Source organism: Nerophis ophidion, linkage group LG03 (assembly GCF_033978795.1).
Source record: "Nerophis ophidion isolate RoL-2023_Sa linkage group LG03, RoL_Noph_v1.0, whole genome shotgun sequence".
NCBI lineage: Eukaryota > Metazoa > Chordata > Actinopteri > Syngnathiformes > Syngnathidae > Nerophis > Nerophis ophidion.
Genome location: NC_084613.1, coordinates 20,863,759 through 20,874,565, shown reverse-complemented (window position 1 = coordinate 20,874,565; position 10,807 = coordinate 20,863,759).

Genomic DNA, 10,807 nt, shown 5'->3' with positions numbered 1-10,807 from the left:
GTCTAACATGATACTGTGAAAGTTCAATCCATAGTGAATCCAACACAGCCGCGAGAGTAAGTTCAAAGCGGATCCAAGACAGCAGCGAGAGTCCCGTCCACAAGAAACTATCCCAAGCGGAGTCGGATCAGCAGCGTAGAAATGTCCCCAACCGATACACAGGCGAGCGGTCCATCCTGGGTCCCGACGAGCGGTCCATCCGGGTCCCGACTCTGGACAGCCAGTACTTCATCCACGGCCTTGGGAGGGGGGGATAGAGGATTAAAAGAAAAGAAGCGGCAAATCAACTGGTCTAAAAAGGAGGTCTATTTAAAGGCTAGAGTATACAAAAGAGTTTTAGGTGAGACTTAAATGCTTCTACTGAGGTAGCATCTCGAACTGTTACCGGGAGGGCATTCCAGAGTACTGGAGCCCGAACGGAATACGCTCTATAGCCCGCAGACTTGAATGATGCGTACCATCCCAAGAACACCATCCCTACTGTGAAGCATGGGGGTGGTAGCATCATGCTATGGGGTTGTTTTTCTGCTCATGGGACAGAACAACTGTACTGTATTTAGGGAAGGATGACCGCAGCCATGTATTGGGAGATTTTGGCCAAAAACCTCCTTCCCTTGGTCAGATCATTGACGATGAGTCGTGGCTGGATCTTCCAACAAGACAATGACCCAAAGCACACAGCCAGGAAAACCAAGAAGTGGCTTCATAAGAACCATATCAAGGTTCTGGAGTAGCCTAGCCAGTCTCCAGACCTAAATCCAATTGAAAATCTTTGGAGGGAGCTGAAAGTCTGTGTTACTCAGCAACAGCCCAGAAACCTGACTGATCTAGAGAAGGTCTGTGTGGAAGAGTGGGCGAAAATCCTTCCTGCAGTCTGTGCAAACCCCTGTGAAGAACTAAAGGAAACGTTTGACCTCTGTAATTGCAAACGAAGGCTACTCTACCAAATAATAATGTTGGTGTTCAAATACTTATTTTCAGCTGTATCACACAAATAAATTGTTAAAAAAAATCATAGATTTTGATTTCTGGATTTTTCTTTTTAGGTTCTCTCTCATACAGTGGACATACACCTACCGTAAAAAAATCATACCTCTCCATGATTTCTAAGTGGGAGAACTTGCAAAATATCAGGGTGTTCAAAAACTTAATTTCTTGACTGTATATATATATATATATATATATATATATATATATATATGTATATATATATATATATATATATATATATGTATATATATCCATCCATCTTCTTCCGCTTATCCGAGGTCGGGTCACGGGGGCAGCAGCCTAAGTAGGGAAGCCCAGACTTCCCTCTCCCCACTTGGTTCAGCTATTCTCGGGGAATCCCGAGGTGCTCCCAGGCCAGGCGGGAGACATAGTCTTCCCAACGTGTCCTGGGTCTTCCCCGTGGCCTCCTACCGGTTGGACGTGCCCTGAACACCTCCCTAGGGAGGCGTTCGGGTGGCATCCTGACCAGATGCCCGAACCACCTCATCTGGCTCCTCTCGATGTGGAGGAGCAGTGGCTTTACTTTGAGTTCCTCCCGAATGACAGAACTTCTCACCCTATCTCTAAGGGAGAGCCCCGCCACTCGGCGGAGGAAACTCATTTCACCCGCTTGTACCCGTGATCTTATCCTTTCGGTCATGACCCAAAACTCATGACCATAGGTGAGGATGGGAATGTAGATTGACCGGTAAGTTGAGAGCTTCGCCTTCCGGCCCAGCTCCATCTTCACCACAACGGATGGGTACAATGTCCGCATTACTGAAGTCGCTGCACCGATCCAACTGTCAATCTCACGATCCACTCTTCCCCCACTCGTGAATAAGACTCTTGGTACTTGAACTCCTCCACTTGGGGCAGGGTCTCCACCCCAACCTGGAGATGGCACTCCACCCTTTTCCGGGAGTGAACCATGGACTCGGACTTGGAGGTGCTGATTCTCATTCCGGTCGCTTCACACTCGGCTGCGAACCGATCCAGTGAGAGCAGAAGATCCCGGCCAGATGAAGCCATCAGGACCACATCATCTGCAAAAAGCAGAGACCTAATCCTGCGGCCACTAAACCGGAACTCCTCAACGCCTTGACTGCGCCCAGAAATTCTGTCCATAAAAGTTATGAACAGAATCGGTGACAAAGGGCAGCCTTGGTGGAGTCCAACCCTCACTGGAAACGTGTCCGACTTACTGCCGGCAATGCGGACCAAGCTCTGACACTGATTTACAGGGAGCGGACCGCCACAATAAGACAGCCCAATACCCCATACTCTCTGAGCACTCCCCACAGGACATCCCGAGGGACACAGTCGAAGGCCTTCTCAAAGTACACAAACCACATATAGACTGGTTGGGCAAACTCCCATGCACCCTCAAGAACCCTGCCGAGAGTATAGAGCTGGTCCACAGTTCCACGACCAGGACGAAAACCACACTGTTCCTTCTGAATCCGAGGTTCGACTATTCGGCGTAGCCTCCTCTCCAGTACACCTGAATAAACCTTACCGGGAAGGTTGAAGAGTGTGATCCCACGACAGTTGGAACACACCCTCCGGTCCCCCTTCTTAAAGACAGGGACCACAACCCCCGGTCTGCCAATCCAGAGGTACCGCCCCCGATGTCCACGCGATGCTGCAGAGTCTTGTCAACCAAGACAGCCCTACATCATCCAGAGCCTTAAGGAACTCCGGGCAGATCTCATCCACCCCTGGAGCCTTGCCAGCTTTTTAACTACCTCAGCAACCTCAGCCCCAGAAATAGGAGAGCCCACCACAGATTCCCCAGGCACTGCTTTCTCATAAGAAAACGTGTTGGTGGGATTGAGGAGGTCTTCGAAGTATTCCTTCCACCTATCCACAACATCAGCAGTTGAGGTCAGCAGAACACCATCCGCACCATACACGGTGTTGACAGTGCACTGCTTCCCCTTCCTGAGGCGGCGGATGGTGGTCCAGAATCGCTTCGAAGCTGTCCGGAAGTCGTTTTCCATGGCTTCTCCGAACTCCTCCCATGTCCAAGGTTTTGCCTCGGCAACCGCTGAAGCCGCACACTGTTTGGCCTGTCGGTACCTGTCCGCTGCCTCCGGAGTCCTATGAGCCAAAAGAACCCGATAGGACTCTTTCTTCAGCTTGACGGCATCCCTCACCGCCGGTGTTCACCAACGGATTCTGGGATTACCGCCACGACAGGCACCAACTACCTTGCGACCACAGCTCCAATCAGCCGCCTCGACAATAGAGGTGCGGAAAATGGTCCACTTGGACTCAATGTCCCGCACCTCCCTTGTGACATGTTCAAAGTTCTTCCGAAAGTGGGAATTGAAACTCTCTCTGACAGGAGACTCTGCTAGATGTTCCCAGCAGACCCTCACAATGCGTTTGGGCCTGCCAGGTCTGTCCGGCATCCTCCCCCACCATCCCAGCCAACTCACCACCAGGTGGTGATCGGTAGAAAGCTCTGCCCCTCTCTTCACCAGAGTGTCCGAAACAGGAGGCCGCAAATCCGATGACACAACTACAAAGTCGATCATGGAACTGCGGCGTAGGGTGTCCTGGTGCCAAGTGCACATATGGACACCCTTATGTTTGAACATGGTGTTTGTTATGGACAATCCGTGACGAGCACAAAAGTCCAATAACAAAACACCACTCGGGTTCAGATACGGGCGGCCATTCTTCCCAATCACACCTCTACAGGTTTCACTGTCGTTGCCAACATGAGCATTGAAGTCCCCCAGTAGGACAAGGGAATCACCCGGGGAAGCACTTTCCGGTACTCCCTCGAGTGTACCCAAAAAGGGTGGGTACTCTGAACTGCTGTTTGGTGCGTAAGCACAAACAACAGTCAGGACCCGTTCCCCCACCCAAAGGCGGAGGGAGGCTACCCTCTCGTCCACAGGGTTGAACTCCAACGTGCAGGGTTTGAGCCGGGGGGCAAAATTAAATTAAAATTAAAAATTAAAATTAAAAAAATAAAATAAATTTAAAAAAAACATATAAACATGGATGACTACTTCCGGGTGTACTGTGACTTAAAATTGGAGGCAAATCTTGTTTCTCAAATAAAATATACCGTATGTTTAACATTTTATATGTATATTTATGTATTTATATATTTATATTGTTCCTAGTTTCATAAAAAATATTTAAGAAATATGACACTAAAAAAAAAATACACATTGAAAATACCTTTATGTAAATATTATTTCAGACGTCAAGATTTATGAAAGTGAGTGCTTCCAGAAACGTATAGGCTGTGTTTTGGATGTAAATCTGTCAGCCGGAATGAGCAAATGTTTTTAAAGCGTGCCAGCTACTTTACAATCACATTTACAAGACCACAAAACAAGAAACAATACCATTTAAAGCGTTTACAGTGTCATCTATCATCATATAATGTGGACTTGACAGCTGATGATACATGTGTTTTTACTTGCACTCTGACCCCCCTGCAGTTTATGGACACTTGTATACACGAATGTGACTTACTGCCCTGATGCTTCTGTCTTTATGTCTTCCCTGGAGGGAGACAGACCTACTTAGAATTTAATTGTTGTTTGCTACAAATGCAGGAAAAGGTGATAACAAAACCGCTTGTTCTGCGGTGAACCACCCCAGCATGAACCCTTTGACTTAAAACTTAACACACATAAATCATGCAAATGTGCTTGAACAGTTCGAGGCTGCAGAAGCAGCAAAAAAAAAACAAAAAAAAACATTTTTTGGACGTTAATGACATCTGCTGGTCAAGATGATGATTACAACTCACCGATGCACATTGTATGAATATACAGTTGTGGTCAAACGTTTACATACACAAGTTGTGAAGGACATGATGTCATGGCTGGTTTGAGTTTCCAATCATTGCTACAACTCTTAATTTTTGTGATAGAGTGATTGGTCACAAAAAACATTCATGAAGTTTGGTTCTTTTATGAATTTACTATGGGTCTACTAAAAATGAGACCGTCAAAAGTATACATACAGCAACATACATTATCAATGTTGTTGATGTAGAAAATTTACAATCAAATCAAATTAACTTCATGGCATGGCCTCTTAACTTCATGTGAGTGATTATGATTGTTGACTTCTCTCAGCCCATTTAAATGGGGCTCATGTGATGCAGTCATTGGAATCCGTTACAAGCGAGACAATGGGAAAGTCAAAGGAACTCAGCACAGATCTGAAAAAAAAACGAATCATTGACTTGAACAAGTCAGGGAAGTTACTTGGAGTCATTTCAAAGCAGCTTGAGGTCCCAAGAGCGACCAGGGATGTCAAACTCAAATACAGAGTGGGCCAAAATTTTCAACTGAACAAAGCCGCGGGCCAAGGTTGAAAAAATTAACCTTTTAATAGGGACCCAAACAAGTTTTGCATTGAATATTGAACCAGCGAGACTTATATAACTTTATAGTGACATGCAAAATCGAGTTTCAAATAATACTAATAATTTCAAAATAGCAATGGCATATCAAATCAATTTTAAATAGAAATTGAACGCCTCTTTTCTATTTGCAGCCTTCTCAGGTAAATATCAAAATAAACATTTCCCCCTGGCTAATAATACATTTTTATATTGTAGCGTCCAGGAAGAGGTAGTACTGCAAGGGGTTTTGTGTATTTGTTCTGTTGTGTTTATGTTGTGTTACAGTGCGGATGTTCTCCCGAAATTTGCTTGTCATTCTCGTTTAGTGTTGGTTCACAGTGTGGCGCATATTTGTAACAGTCTTAAAGTTGTTTATTCGGCCACCCTCAGTGTGACCTGTATGGCTGTTGACCAAGCTTGCATTGCATTAGCGCGTGTGTGTGTAAAAGCCACATATATCATGTGACTAGGCCGGCACGCTGTTTCTACGTAGTAAAAGCGGACGTGACGAAAGGTTTTAGAGGACGCTTGAGGCAGTGCCTTTAAGGCACGCCCCCAATATTGTTGTCCAGGTGGGAATCGGGAGAAATTTGGGAGAATGGTTGCCCCCTGTGATTTTCGTGAGGGGCACTGAAATTTGGGAGTCTCCTTGGAAAATCGGGGGCGGGGGGGTTAGCAAGTGTGAGTATTAGCCGTGAATGCAGTGTTACAGCGACACCGCCGCTGTATATTACCGACAGGCCAGCTCTAATGTTAATTTGATATTGCCTCAAGGGCCAAATGAAAATACACGGCGGGTCAAATTTGGCCCGCGGGCCAGAGTTTGACACCTATGGTGTAGACAATTGTTCGTAAGTATAAAGTGCATGGCACAGTTGTGTCACTGCCGCGATCAGGAAGACCATACAAGCTATTATCACCTGCTGCTGAGAGAAAATTGGTTAGGATTATCAAGAGTCAACAGAGAACCAACAAAAAGCAGGTCTGCGATTAATTTGAAGCTGCTGGAACACAAGTGTCAGTGTCCACAGTCAAACTTGTTTTGCATCAAATTTAGCTGACCTGCACCAATTTTGTCAAGAGGAGTGGTCAAAAATTTAACCAGAAGCTTGTGGATGGCTACCAAAAGCGCCTTATTGCAGTGAAACTTGCCAAGGGACATGTAACCAAATATTAACATTGCTGTATGTATACTTTTGCACCAGCAGATTTAGTCACATTTTCAGTAGACCCATAATGAATTCATAAAAGAACCAAACTTCATGAATGTTTTTTGTGATCAACAAGTATGTGCTCCAATCACTCTATAAAAAAAAAAAGGAGTTGTAGAAATTATTGGAAACGCAAGACGGCCATGACATTATGTTCTTTACACGTGTATGTCAACTTTTGACCATACCTGTACACTCATTTTAAGTATTCTTTAGGTACAAGATTAAGAAACAAGAAAAACTTTACAGCACGATGGAAATTTTTGTAAACAAGGCATACTTGGTCAACAGCCATATGGGTCACGCTGAGGGTGGCCATATAAACAACTTTAACACTGTTACAAATAGACGCCACACTGTGAACCCACACCAAACACGAATGACAAACACATTTTGGGAGAACAACCGCACCGTAACACAACATAAACACACCAGAACAAATACCCAGAACCCCTTGAAGCACTATCTCTTCCGGGACGCTACAATATACACCCCCTAACCCGCCTTCCCCCACCTCAACCTCCTCATGCTCTCCCTGTTTTGAGGCATGTTAAAAAAGTAATGCACTTTGTGAGTTCAATAATAAATATGGCAGTGCCATGTTGGCTTTTTTTTTCTATAACGTGATTTGATTTATTTTGGAAAACCTTGTTACATTGTTTAATGCATCCCGCGGGGCATCACAACAAAATTAGGCATAATAATATGATAATTCCATGACTGTATATATCGGTATCGGTTGATATCGGTAATTAAGAGTTGAACAATATCGGAATATCGGATATCGGCAAAAAAGCCATTATCTGACATATAAATCACAGTTTAGTGTATATATGTTTATTGTACAGTGTTTATATATAATTTTAAAAAGTTTAATAATATATTCCCAAATGTTGGTGTATTTTTTGTGGGGTTTTTTTTAACTGGTAGCACATGAGTCGACTGCTGCTCAGGAATGACATCAAACAGGCCCACAGAAGTTGGAGCGACTTATGTTTTCGCAGCCGATTCCTGAAAAAAAGAGCAAAGTCTTGTCGTCTACAGGATCTTTGACTTCTGCTTTTACATTTGGTACTCAAATAGAGCTTTATCAGTGTCTTTACAGTAGGTTCCTAAAAACAGCAGACAGCTACTGTCACAGGAATGATCTTTGGCTTGTGTTTGTTTTTGCAATAGGTCCGTCAAAACATCTGAAGGGTCCTCTCACATAGGGGATCTCCGAGTAGTGGAACTTCGACAGTTATTTTTGCTGTAAGTCCTGAGCAGATCACTCGTTTGACTAAGTAAAGGGCAGCACACGCCTGTCATATAGAGCAGTTTTTCTTGACCAGCTGTGGTTCATATGGTCTGCAGCGGTAGTCGGTTGTAATACACTTTTCCACCACTTGTGGCAGTAAACAAACAAACTGAAAATAAAGTCGCAGACAAGTTTTTAAAAGCAAAAAATATGACTAAAGCGCAAAAAATTACGAATAAAGTGGAAAAGCTGTATTTTCCTTTGCACTTTAACTTTATTGTCAATTTAATTAAAAAACATATTCATTACTAACATAGCATATTTATGCACAAGAACCCCCGATATAGTGGATCTCTGACTAATAATGTTTTATGTTTACTACGTTCTTAAAAAAAATCAGTGTGCTCCTCGCTTATAAAGGATCTTTAACCAGTGTTTTTTGAGTACTCCCTAAAAAGCCTTGCAGTGCGCTCCTGTCTTTTAAAGAATCTTTGACCAGTGTTTTTTTAGTACACCATAAGAAAGACTTGCAGTCCTGAAAAATAAATAATATTTGACGGTTATCTATCAACAATTCTTATTATGGAAGGTCCTTCATATATAGATCAGACATCAGGAAGTCCATGACCCCCTGGGGGTCGGCAGAGGTACTTCGGCTACCGGGGGACTTTTGAATGTATCTTTTTATACCCCCAAACCACCAACCAAACCCCCCCACCCCCTAGCAATTTTCTCTACAGTGTAGTTTAGAAATGGATCTGAAGTTGATCTCGAGATTTAAGTGTTGAAATTAAAAAATAATAATAATAAAATATGCCTTATTTTTTAACACTTTTATGAGTAGGACCCTTTTGGATCCTTAAGAATTTTAGTGGGGTTTAAACAAAAAATAAATAAATAAAACTGTCATAATTCAAAAAATAATGATGAATCAAAATTAATGTTGTTATGAATTATTGACCTATTCAAGGCTCTAATTACTTCACATCAATATTTTAAACATTTTTGGGGGGAAATGTTGCATATTTTGTGTTTCTGTTATAAGAAAAAAACAGGGTTTTCTTGAACAAAAAGGGCATAAAACAAACAAACAAAAAACATTATAAAACGGGTGGATCTTTAGTTGATCTCGAGATTCAGGTGTTGAAAGTGAAAAATAAAAAATGCCTTATTTTTAACACTTTTATGAGTAGGACTGTCACGTTCAAACACTGATGACATCTATTAAACAGGCAAGAAGCAAGGAATCATGCAGAGACAGAGTTCAATTTGGCTCAATGAGGAGAGACATTTTTGGGCTGTACTCTAGTTACAGATCCAAACTACGCTCTAAAATCAAGCCCACGTGCTTCGTCTATTTATCTGGGAGGTCCCTGGATACATCACTGAGGCTGTTGCTGAGGGAAGGGGGTAATCTCAACATCCCCAGTTAGACACAATATCTGACTATTAATGAAATGCAAATGTGCTGACACTCGTGATATCGCCCTGTCTCTGCACTGTCTGCGTCACGGCACTCGATGTTCTGGACACAAACAATTATGATGCGAGACGATGTCCCTTTGCACAGATAGAAAAGAAAACTTCAGCACAATTGATAATAACTATAGCAGCAGCCCTTACGCATAAGAGTTGTGTGATAATATAAACAAAATTATTCTAACAAGGACCCTTTTGAATCCTTAAGAATTTTAGTGAGATTAAAAAATAATAATAATAAAACTGTCATTATTAAAAAAAATAATGATTAATCAAAATTCATTTTATGAATTATTGACATATTCAAGGCTACAATTACTTCACATCAAACATTTTCAAACTTTTTGGGGGGAAATGTTGCATATTTTGTGTTTCTGACATATATAAAAAAAACTGTGTTTTCTTGAACAAAAAGGGCAGAAAAAATGTTTAAAAGATTGAAAATTTGACGGAGATTTAGATTTAAGCATGGAAAAAAATTGTAGTGATAGTAAGGTAATACGATAATAACACATGAGCTATTAACATTTTTATGACGGAGACCCTTCCCGGTTTAGGTTAAAAAAATCAATTTCATGTAATGGTTTTTAAAATAAAAAACAGAGATGTCCGATAATAAATGCTTTAAAATGTGATATCGGAAATCATCGGTATCAGTTTTGAAACGCTGCTGTGTACACGGACGCAGGGAGAAGTGCAGAGTGCCAATAAACCTTAAAGGCACTGCCTTTGCGTGCCGGCCCAATCATATAACATCTACAGTTTTTCACACACACAAGTGAATGCCATGCATACTTGGTCAACAGTCATACAGGTCACACTAAAGGTGGCCGTATAAAGAACTTTAACACTGTTACATGTGCGCCGCACTGTGAACCCACACCAAACAAGAATGACAAAATCATTTCGGGAGAACATCTGCACCGTAACAGAACATAAAAAGTTCCCAGAACCCCTTGCAGAACTAACTCTTCCGGGACGCTAAAGTCAACACCCCTCCCCCCAGCCCCGCCCACCTAAACCTCCTCATGCTCTCTCAGGGAGAGAATGTCCCAAATTCCAAGCTGTTGTTTTGAGCCATGTTAAAAAAAATGCACTTGTTGACTTCAATAATAAATATGGCAGTGCCATGTTGGCATTTTTTCCATACCTGGAGTTGATTTTTTTTTTTTTGAAAACCTTGTTACATTGTTTAATGCAGTGTTTTTCAACCTTTTTTGAGACAAGGCACATTTTTGTCCATTTAAAAATCCGGAGGCACACCACCAGCAGAAAACGTTAAAAAATTAAACTCCACCAGGTCCTCCTCGTGCCTTATTTTGAGTTTGTTGGTGTTTTCCTGTGTGTAGTGCTTTAGTTCTTGTCTTGTGCTGTTATTTTGGTGTTTTCCTGTAGCAGTTTTATGTCTTCCTTTGGGCGCTATTCCCCGCACCTGCTTTGCGTTAGCAAGCAAGGCTATTGAAGTTGTTGCTATTGTTCTTTGTGGGGACATTGTTGATTGCCATG